We start from the raw sequence: 11,878 nt of genomic DNA on the forward strand, positions 1-11,878 counted from the left end.
TTTCCTGACAGATCAAGCATTCAGTAGGGTACCTTAAGTATGCCAGAGAGGTGATTTTGAAGATGAATGGAAACTTTTCATAGTGATAAATGTTCACTGTCACTGCAAGTTCAGGCAAGCACATTTATATCACCGTAACTTGGTAGCAGACTTCACACTTCCCTTTAAAACTACCTCAATAGAAATATATTAGCCAGACTTCCTTAGGGAATTAGACTTGCTAAATCTACTTGCATAGATCCATCTTATATTACTGGTGGTTGAAGAGAAAGGGAAAATCGGACATGAGAGTGAGCAACCAGTTTGTTATTTCCCTTACAGAACAATCTCTTGTAGTTGACATTCTGATTCACTAAATAAGTTACTGGCCTCAAGAACAATTATTCTTATACAAAAGAAGTAGAAACTTTCATACTGTGTTTCTCTAATTCTAATTTTTGAAATTCTGATTTAGAGAATTCTCTAAATTCTCTAATTCTCTAAAAGTTATGAATCCTTCTGCATATCATGTATATCTGCATTTGATTGTTTTTCCCTGTAGGTTTCAGGCACGTTTCCTGCCCTTTCTCCTATTTCTCTGTTCTGTGCTGGTTTCTGTAAGTATGCATGTCACAAAGATCGTGCTCTTAACAGTTGGGATAAACACGATACTTCTCACTTTCAAGATGGTTAAGAAACACCCATATTTGAATGTGTCCCTGCTCAGCAATCAATAAGAAAAAAAGAACAAGAAAGAAAGAAAGAAAGAAAAAGAAAGAAAGAAAGAAAAAGGAAGGAAGGAAGGAAGGAAGGAAGGAAGAAGAAAGAAAAAGAAAGAAAGAAAGAAAAAGAAGGAAAGAAGGAAAGAAGGAAAGAAAAAGAAAGAAAGAAAGAAAGAAAGAAAGAAAGAAAGAAAGAAAGAAAGAAAGAAAGAAAGAAAAAGAAAGAAAGAAAAAGAAAGAAAGAAAAAGAAAGAAAGAAAAAGAAAGAAAAAAGATGGGACGTAGCCAATGTTTTGGTTTCTTTCAAGTATAACAGAAATTTCACTGTAACAACCTTGCTCAAAATATGGAACTCTTACATGAATCGTAATGTTCTCCAACTGTTAAGAAAAATTCCACTTAAATGTTTTATATTCAAGGCTGGGAAGGGGAAGAAATAAATCCTTTTCTTTGATTCTACTGTACATACAAACTCAGATTATGGTTGTCTGTTGTTCTGACTACCGCACTGGGAATTTCCATTTCAGGAAGGATGAAAATAAGGAACTTTCTGGTAAGGAATACAGAAGTTCAGAGCAACACTAAACATCCTTTCCTGATAATATTACATTATATTATAATCATACATTAATAACTAATTCAAATGTAGCACTGATGTTGTCCCATGTTTTAGATTAATTAGGGGGACTACAAATCCCAAAGAAATACTGTCAAATATATATGTGTAGAGTTATGCACATTGAATTTACTTTGTCCTTGTAGGATGTCTTTTCCAGATACTGAATACAAATTAAGCATTTCAGATAAATTATTCTTCACAATGACATTTTTAGAAGAAAACAAAGCAAAAAAAGGCATGTTTTCCAGAACTAAAAGTAAATTAGGACTTTCTGGAAAAAGAGTAATCAAAAAAGTAAATGACTGTGTCTTCTGAAAACCTGCAATAGCATGTGTGTTACAGAAATTTTACATCCAATTTACTATATTTTAGTCAATAAAATCTAGTATTCTAGTGTAAACTGTGTGATTACGAGGCCTGTAGAATTTCTGAGGTTTTTTACTTACCAATTTGTGGAAGATTTGCTGCTTTACTTCAGCTTGACAGTTTGATCCAAAAGACACAGCAACATTTCACCAATTAAAAATTGTCCATGATTTGAATGGGGACAACTTTTCACCTATTATTTTGGTCCTAAAACCACTTTATGTGCCTAAACAGTTAGAGATCAACAGGACCCTGCACATGGTAAATTTCAGTCTTTACACCTTTTAATAGATTCAGTGTTACTATTTTAATCTTTTTCATGTATCAAGTGGCTGCAAGAAGCTAGAGAATCCAGAGTCCCAATGGAGAAAGAAGCTTGTAGTAGTTATGGCAAGTGTTTATTATTATACAAAGCATAAGGATAAACTTTCACAATACAAACTTGTATTCCAACTGTGCCATTTGGGCTAATGTTTTATTCAGTCCTTCCTTTACATAAACCAAAGAACAGATAATGTTTCTAGCCCAGAACAAAATGCTCAGATAGCCGTGTCAGAAAAAATGCAACAGCGGGAGAAGTTCCAAGGTAGAAGATGACAACCAAGTCCACTTGAGACCAGCTGGGCTGGCATGTGGTGCAAGGGTGGTTTGACTTTGAGCACAGGCAGCCCAACTGCAATTCAGGTTACTCAAATGGCTTTGTCATCTATTCCTGCAGGGCTATAATATGGAAAAAGCAAAGGCAAATAATGAACCAGAAACAAGAACAATTACTGAGGTGGAGAACTTGACTGAAACTAATTTGTTATATCATCCATTTGAAATATGTTGAACTAATCCAGGAATGACAGTGCACTTGCATGGTTTCTTGCAATGGATGGGGCAGGAAGGCCTTTTCAGCAGTGGGACATGCCTGTTAGTCACACGAGTTGCGCTCCGTTCCAGCTCTTCCTCAGGCTGCTGCAGTTTCACCTCTTTGTCCAACTCAGCAAGTGATATAAGCAGGGTCCAAACTTTAGGCTGTGAATAATCCTGTAGGAATCAGCAAAAACTATCAAATGAGTCCAAAACTGCACAATTAATTTGAATCACAAGATGCATCTAGAAACTGAATTTCTCAGTTTTCAGCTAGTGGAGACCAAAATTCATTGATAGTTTTCTATTAATGTCATGATATCCAGCTGAACCCTTGGGAGTACATCTACATTTGTTAAATGCTAGGCAGTGAGCTTGATCATGGGTGCTCTGATAGTCTACGCTGCTCAGCCCTTAACTTCACTCCCTCATCCCATTTGGATCACCCAAAATAGCTCTCCCTAGGAGAAGTCTGCAGTAGTGTGGAAAGCTCTGTGTGGTGTGGATGTGGCTTGGGTCAGTGCGTCTCGGGCTGGGCTTTGCCCCATCTTGTTCAGAAGGATTGGTCTAATTGCAGTGTTGGAGCACGTGTGTGCTGCAAGCCTGACAAGCAAAATGCTGAGGGAGATCAGCACTACAGTCAACCTTGGGGCAGCCCACAGTGCAGTCTGAATTCCTTAGTCTCTCTCCTTCTGGGGTTAATTTGGGAAGCACCTGCTCTTTATTAAAAACTGAGGACTCCACCTCGAGGTAAGCCTTAGGGTATTCAATCCAACCTTTATAGAGAATGACCTGGGACTTGGGATGGAAGAAGGGAACATGACAATACAGGTATTTCAGCATCTTTGAATCATAAAGACTAAGCCATGGGTGAGAATCAGGAGTTCTGTCAATTCATGGAACATGACACAGATCCCCAGCATCTTGAGAAAGCTGCTTTAGGCATCAGTGCTTCAATCTCCTTTTTTAGTCCCCACCTTGAAATTTCTGATCGGATCATTCTTGTAAGCATCGCTGAACATCTTTTGCATCTGGACTGCCAGATTCCAGATGTGACTTACCTTCTGAAATGCATAATCTCAGACAAACAAATGGTCATGCTTATTATTCAGGTAGCGTAAAGAATATAACCTTAGAGCTGCAGTTTGTCAAGTTTAATGTTTCCTAAATTTGTGGTTTAAAATGTGCAATAGCAGTAAAACAACAGGTCTGTGTAGGAGAGATGCAACCTTGGAAACTGCAATACTTTGGAAGGTGAAGCTAGAAACTAAATTTCTTCCCTCTCCCCAGGCCCCCAAAGCCTTCATTCCCTTGTTCCCACAGGACCATAGCTTAGTTGCAGAATCTGATCCTTTATTGTTCTTGCCATATTGTTTCGGCCCTTAAATTTCACTGACTGTAATTTAGAACATCCTCAGATGTGCAAAGTCCCAATGTTGGCTTTAGTCATTCTGCACCCCTGAATTTCTACCTCCTCTTTGGCTTTGTTCTAACTACTACAGTATTTCTAATCTATCCAAAAAAAAAATAGATCAAACTGTCAGTATCCTGTGGAAAGCACATAAAGCACATTACCCCTAAGCTAGTGTTAACATTTTGTAACATTCAACAATGTAAAATTATCTTTTTTTTTTTTTTTTTTTTTTTTTTTTTTTGCTTTTCTACTATTGGAAACTCAGTGTTCTGTCCAGTTTTATTTGACAAGATTACTTTTAAAAGCAAACAATTTGATTAGAAATGTGTCTAGGTTCAGAACTGTTTTAAGTGAATTAATCCCATGTGATATTGATAGGAAGATTCAGTTATAAATTATTTTAATCCAAGATTTTTGAAAAACTCTTTCAGAATTGGTATCTGCAGACGAATAGCTGTCAGGCTAAAATTATGGGGGGAAAAGCATTATTTTGATTTCTTGAGACTCTTGGGTGATGAGAAGATGATTTTTGCATCTGTCTTTGTATCGCACACAGTCAAGGAGAAACAAGGGTAATACAAGGGTAATGCTTCTAGAGGCAAATGTAGAGGAACGAAGCTTTTCAGCCTTGATTATAAACCACGGGCATATTGCCGACTCAGTTGGTCAAATGAACAGCCTGCCTAAAAGAACTGTCAGACTTGATACTCTTTCCTGTTTTGTCTCCTGCTGCTTCCATCTGACACAAAATTGCCTCTACCGAGCATATTTGAGCTCTTTGTATTTTCCCTGCTGAAGTGCAGCTATTTGAAAGTAACAAACATCAGTCCTAAAGTACTTGATAGTCTCTTTTTATCAATATATGAAAATACCTCCTTTTCAACGGAGTGAGTCACAGTATACTTGAACAGCAAGGGCTTTAAGTGAGCAAAATGACATAGGAACCAAATGTTTCCATATATTATAAAGAGCTTAGTGGACATACTGACTACTTTCCCCTTCTTCTGTTCCTACAGGAAAAGAAAGAGTGGTATAGAGAATTGCCTTCCCTTCTCCACTGTGTGCTAAGTCATAGTGGCAGGGAGAAGAACGAGGTGAACCGCTCAAGGAACACTGCAGTGGATAGGCAAATAGTGTTCTCTGATTTTGTCTCAGCAACTTTTCTGCTGTTTTGATGTGCTCTCGCAAGGGTTCCATCAGCTGCTGAGTTTACTGCCTCAACATTACAATTCTCACAAGTGGCTTCCACATATTTTATAGTTTTATTACATCTGCACTGTAAACTATGATGGTTTGGGAACCAAGTCAAGTGTTGTTATGCCATCCCAACATGGCAGAAGAAAAAAAAAAATCCCTGAGAGTAGGACAGACAAGTAGGCATTCAGAGATGTCCAAAGAGTGTGCAACATCCGAAGTAGATTTCAAACCAAGGAAAAATCCATCCTGCAAAATGGCAATACCAAAGACTTTGAGGTATGTCTGTCTTACAACTTTTAATGCCAATAATCCCAAGAAATTCAGGGGGTTATACTCTCATCAGAACACTGTAAGCAATGGCTGGAATATAAGAGCTAGATTCTTTAGCTGAAGTAGTTCTCCTGTGATCCAGCTTGGGTGTGCACAATAATCACGCCCTGGAACAAGTAAGGTTGGAAAATCCTCACTAGCTGGTAAGTCTCCACATTTTATTTTGATGTAACTAGATTAGGTGTAGTTTTCTTATTTAGTCATGTGTTTCCATAGCTTTGTAGCTACATCGTTTCATAAATACTTTGTTCTTATCTTAATGACACTTGAGAGAAATCTCATCTCTAGTTGAGTAGCTAATGCCAACGCTATTTCTATAGGAGTGGGCTTCAAACCAGGATACATGGATACTCTCACAGCATCCTGGCACATAGGGTTTTAAAAAGCTAGTGAGTTGCATGGACTGATACAGAGGACCAGCATGTAGAAGAGCCCTCTTTTCATAGAATCATGATCATTATCAGTCAGGAACGTTTTCTGGTGTAGAGCAAGATAACAGGAGGGAGTCCAAACCTCAGATCCAAATAAAGCTTTGACAATGACATCAGTGCTAGGTTGTGTCCTGATATCTGAAGATGTTTAGCACAGAGTGATAAACCACAGCAGCTGCTTTCATGCTGACAGCTCTGGGTTATACAGGCAGCTGGTGGCCTTATTTAATCACTGTCCCAAACAATTCCTGAGGGGATGCACCTTCAGCATGCTTGCAGATGGCTCCAAGCCGGGGGATCAGTCAAAATCCTGGAGGGCAAGGCTGCCATTCAAAAGGCCTCAGAGGGGAAGCTAGAGATTTTTCTCAAAAAGAGCACAAGAAGAGTAAGTGGTAACAGGTTACAGTGAGGGAAATTCTAAGGGGATGTAATGAAAAAAGTCACAGTGAGACAGGTTTGCCCAAAGTGGCTGAAAAGTCCCCATCCTTGGAGACATGCAGAACTTACTGGACAGGAGGCTGGGCAACCTCATCTAGGTACAGAGGTAGCCCTGCTCTGAGTGAGGGGTTGGACCAGATGACCTCCTGAGGTCCTTCCCAACTTAAATTATTATTCTACAATAGTAGGGAAAAGAACAGAAAATGACACGACACCTTTAAGGCACATACCTGTAGACATAATCAACCTATAATTCTGGGGTTGTAAACCATCTCAGAGCACAGAAGTTGGTATTTTCTGCCTGAGGCCCCCACTTTGGCAAAACGGTGGTTTAAAATGATTATTTGGCAGAAGCATCAGTCATTATTAAAGGTAAACTGGTTCAACTCTGAGCTTGCCAGCCATTCTTGCCCATGAGTAGTCACTTAACAATTATCCCTTGACATGAACAAAATCATCCTCTTTGCTATGAAAATAGTTTTAATTATGACTGCATCTTGATCTTCTTTGCTTAAAGGTGGGCATCTGCATCATCCTGCTGAGTGGGGTTAGGGGAAACAAGGGCTGGGATAGTTAATCAGGTGAGGACCTTCTTGAGCAAAACTGACAGAGGCAACCAGAGCACTCCTCGTTCCAGAAATCTTCAGTTATGAAATGGGCCTTAGGAGCCAGTACAGTCTGGTGTCACTTCAGAACAACTGCACTTACTGCAGCCTGTATTAGCCTCAAGCTGTTTTAGATTATGTCCGCCAGCAACTGCTCCCTTAGAACTACTTCTTCTGCTTTTGATACAGAAATTCAACAGGAATTGGATCACAAAAAACACAGAATGTCACATGTGGTGCAGAGGCACTCACATACAACAACATCAAATGAACATGATGCATGAAAAAAGTCAAAGATGTTTAGGACATTGATGTCAAAGCCATAAAGAAAAAAAAATACTGAAGCAAAATATACAGTTCTAAATCAAAAATGCTGTTAAGACTCTTTGGAAAAAAATGCTTTTCAGACATGCCCAGTATGCTGTACTGCTTAACAGCAGTAACAAAACTTTATGTAGCTCTACAAAAACGCCACTAACCCTGAGAAAATGCCTAAGAGATGCACAGTAAGCCCCAGTAACTGGAGCCTTGTGTAAACAGTGTGGAAAACAACTGAAGTGTTGAATTTTGCCTCAAAAGCTGTACAGACTTGGTGTGCTGGGTCTGGCCAGGATGGAGTTAACTTTCTTCACAACAGCCCTTATGCTGCTATCCTTCCACCCCATCCCATCCGCTGAGCCAGAAGCTGGGAGGGGAAGAAGCTGGAAACTCTGACCTGAACTGGCCAAAGGGATACTTCACACCATGTAACCCCATGCTCAGCAAGAAAAACTGTGTTAGAGGAAGAAGGGGGGTTGAACTCCAGTACGGCTGTTGCTTGGAGACTGGCTAACATTGCACTGCTTGTGAGAGGTGATGACTTACTGCCTTAGTGTCACTTCATGTTTTTTCTTCCTTACCCTCTTTCCTTTATTTATTAAACTGTCTTTTTTCTCAACCCACAAGTTTTCTCCCTTTTGCTCTTCCTTTCTCCCCTGTTCTGCTGGGCAAAGGTGAGAGAGAGTGAGCCGCTGTGTAGGTGTTTACCTGCTGGCCAGGGCCAACCTACGACACTCAGCAATGATGTTCTCTAAATCAGTAACAATTTTGTCTTTTCATCACCATTATTTGGCAGAGAATGTACTTGGAAGAACCTTGATCTGATAAGTAGGTTTGAAAGACAAATTATTGTTTCCAACAGATTCTACTACAGAATGTACAATATTAAAATTATGTGGTGGGGAGGGATGGGACAGAACTTATGAATTAGATGACGTCTTGAGGTTTCTTCTGTGTACTCACAGCTACAGGACACAGGCTGCCTGTCAAAGCATGGAGACACCACAAATCAAAACCATTTTCCAGCTATGCAAGAGTCCCATGCCCTGGCTGACACTGAGCACCAAATTCAGGGATCCAAATGAACCCCTATGAAAGGAAAAATACAATCCAGGACATCACTTCTTCAGCCACAGTCCCTAGTCCTCCTCTGCCCGTTTTCCAGTTCTAGTCAGAAGGCACAATGAAGTAGGTCTAAACCATTTTGACAGTTTGAAACACCCATCAACAGAAGCTGCTATGCAAAAATAAGCCAGTGATCTACCTCAGTATTTGCCTCTACTCATGTTTAGAATAATTTTTTATTTATTTATCTTTCCTTCTGATGTCAGACTTAAATCTTACCTGTTTCAGTTTTAGGACTTTACATCTTGTTTTATCATTTATGGGCCTAGGAAAAAAAAAATCCTTACATAGTTTTTCAGTAATATTACCAGAATTCAGACATAGTATCAAGCTTCTTCTCAATTTCTTTTTCCACTAAAGAATAGAGGAGTGGGATTCTTCTTATGTTGAGCCACTGATCCTCACTGGTTCTCTCACTGTGTATTTAAAGCTTCTGTCCACTTTTCAGGTCTGAAAGTGGATTGTCTGTTACTCCAAGTTTACTTGTGAGCCTTTAAGTATTTGGAGAAGGAAAGATCTTGAACTTGCAAAACTGCACTGCGATCAGTTTTGGAGCAGTATAAACAGGTATAGGTGGGCAGATAATGCATTACAAATAGAAAATCCAGTAAATTTATTTTAATAATCTGTTCGTGAGTTTTGTATTTGGGTCAGATTCTACCGAACACATTTCTTACAAGGCTTGAACTAACACTGCAAACTTCTATAGGTTCATAAACAGTTTACAGCAGATACTATGGATATTTGATTTGTTATTGTTTCTGATATCTCATTTGATGGCAACATTTTCAAAAAAATAAGCAATATTTTTATGCTGATTTCTATTAACCCCAAAATTTAGGATCAACAGCCAACAATCATTCAGTTAGCCTTTACCCAAAACCTGTTGTATATCCAAATACTGTATTCCTTTTTACTTGTCTGTCCTGCAGTAGTAAGCACTGTATAACTGGTCAGTCAATTTTCAAAATGAAGCCTCTGTCAATTGACTTAATCTAATGGTAAAATGTTTTTAGTTATCTACTATTTCAATACTTTTGTTCTGTACAATAAATTTAATTAACCTCAGGAAAAAAAAACCACACATATATATATATAAACACACACACACACCAGCAGCTAAAAGAACTATTTGTCATATGCTTTATACCACTAATATATTAATTTTGAAAGTGGCATACATATAAGTGTTTCCTGATCTAAAACAAACTTTGTACCTGCCAGCAAGAAGATTAAGATCCAATTAAAAAGACCTAAATGCATTGTAAAAGTAAGCTGCTTAGAGGAGATGTGGCATATGCAGAAGCATATAACAATATCCGGTATGTCAGCTATGTCACCAATGCAAAGCAGCTTTTAATTCAGAAATCATTTTAAACTGAAGGAGATGAGAATAAACCACCCAAGAGCGATTCCTGCTTTTTGCATTACTGCACAGCTTCACTGTAGGTTGGCTGGGGCACACGCGCACGAAAGCAGATGGGATGAAAAGCACATCTTTCTGTTTTCAGCAAAATGCTTCACAGATGATCTGCAGATCAGCACTTGAAACAAGAGTTCCTTAAATTAAGCAATATCAGTTCTTAGTCAGAAATCCTTTACCATTTAGAGCAAGATGATTACTTAAAAGCAAGCTAAAAAAAAATAAAATAGACAGTTATTAGTTCTGCTTTTTGACTTGCCTAATATAGTTATGCTAGAAGAAAAAAAGAAGCTGAGCCAACATAGTACAACTTAAGATAGGAGGTTTATGTGAGGCTATAGTGCCCCCCAATGTCCACGTTATAGATAAGCTTGTTTTTCTTTACTGAGCAAACAGGCAAAACAAAAAAATGCAACAACTATGAAATGCTTATTAATAATCATTCCCATATGCCAAAGCTTGGCTTAGAAATAAGATTAAAGACTGTGATAAGTTCATGTGAATATTTCTTCTTTCATTTGCTTTGGCTTGAATTCCCTGTTAAATGGATATTAGCACAGGTAAATTCAGAAAAGCTGTCAAAGTTCCTGAGTTCCTTGTTATTTTAGTCTCCCCACCTTTTGGGCCCACCTGGTTAGAGTCTCTCGTAGGGCTTAGTCTTCGGCATGTTCCAAATAGTGCTGTGACACCATGAAAATCAAATCTCTTGCATGACAATCGAGTTCCATCCATTGAGCCTTGAATCTAGCCCACGTTCAAAGATCAAACTTTTTTTTTAGAAAGACAGCCATCCATAACTGTAAAGAATTCAAATGACTTTACCATATTGGAAAAGTCTACCAGGAGATCATTAATGACAGTCACTGTTAAATGGGTACATCTCTTTTTTATTTTGAATTTTGCTCTCATCCTTATAAGAGAGGAACATTAGATGACTATGTCTAAACTTTAAAAAAAAAAAAAAGTCCTCCACTAAGAATACTTTTGTGCTGCAAGTAAATTGAAGTCTCTAAGTAAATCTAAGTAATGGATTACTTATACCGCTTTACAGAGTATGCTATTTGTACTACACACAATAAATGATACTTACACAAGTGTCCAGATCACATGAAGTAGTCCTGTGCTAAGAGCTATATCTCTGTAGTGTAATGCTCTGATGAAGTTTTTCTGATAGTACTTCCTTCGTGCTTACTAGTCCTTTCTACAGCTAAGGATTTGTTACCTTATTTTCACCACAAATTCATAACTGAATCTTATGTCCACCTAGCAAATAAACAAGCACCCTTCATAGTCCCTCAATTTCCAGAATACACTTAATATTTCTTAGTCATGCATATCCCATTTTTTACTTTTAAAGATTCATTTTTATAAGCCTTGGATGTACCACCTTTCAGACATTTCTGATGGAGAAGAAAGCAATCAGACCTTTTACAGCACTTACTCAGCCTGCTGATTTTTGACTTTCAATATCTGATATTGTATTCAATGTTTGTAGCTTTCATATGAAGACAATCTGAAGTTTTAAATTCTCAAAATATATTTTATTGTGTTCTGTGACAGCATGCTTAAGATGGTTGTGTATTTATAATAGCTAATTTATTGTAAGTATAGCCATGCACATGCTATAAATGCTAAAAGAAAACCCTCTTGCAGTACTCCATTAGTTTGTGGCAATTGTTTACTTTGTGACTATGCAAGCAGGCAAATAACAAACCTAGCAGCCTATTCTTAGGAAACAATATATTAAAATGTTGGACTTCTTGTAAGTGCAGACACACACCATATCATGCACAGACGCTTTAAAAGATTATTACAAAAAGATTAACTACAGATGTAATAAAGGCTGGCTCTTTCAAAGCATGCTTTCAGTAAGGTGCAATGTAGCTATATCTAGTTATCTACCTTTTCATGCGGTTCAGGCCTAACTGCTTAGTCAGTATACGTTCAGCAAGCTGCTGAAAAATAAAAAATTAATTTCTTAGTACAGAGGTTACTGATATTTGACTGTTGTTTGGCTTTTTTTAGTTCACATAAAAATCAAAGTTTGGAAGGTGTT

The sequence above is a fragment of the Cygnus olor genome, chromosome 1 (genome assembly GCF_009769625.2).
Source record: "Cygnus olor isolate bCygOlo1 chromosome 1, bCygOlo1.pri.v2, whole genome shotgun sequence".
NCBI lineage: Eukaryota > Metazoa > Chordata > Aves > Anseriformes > Anatidae > Cygnus > Cygnus olor.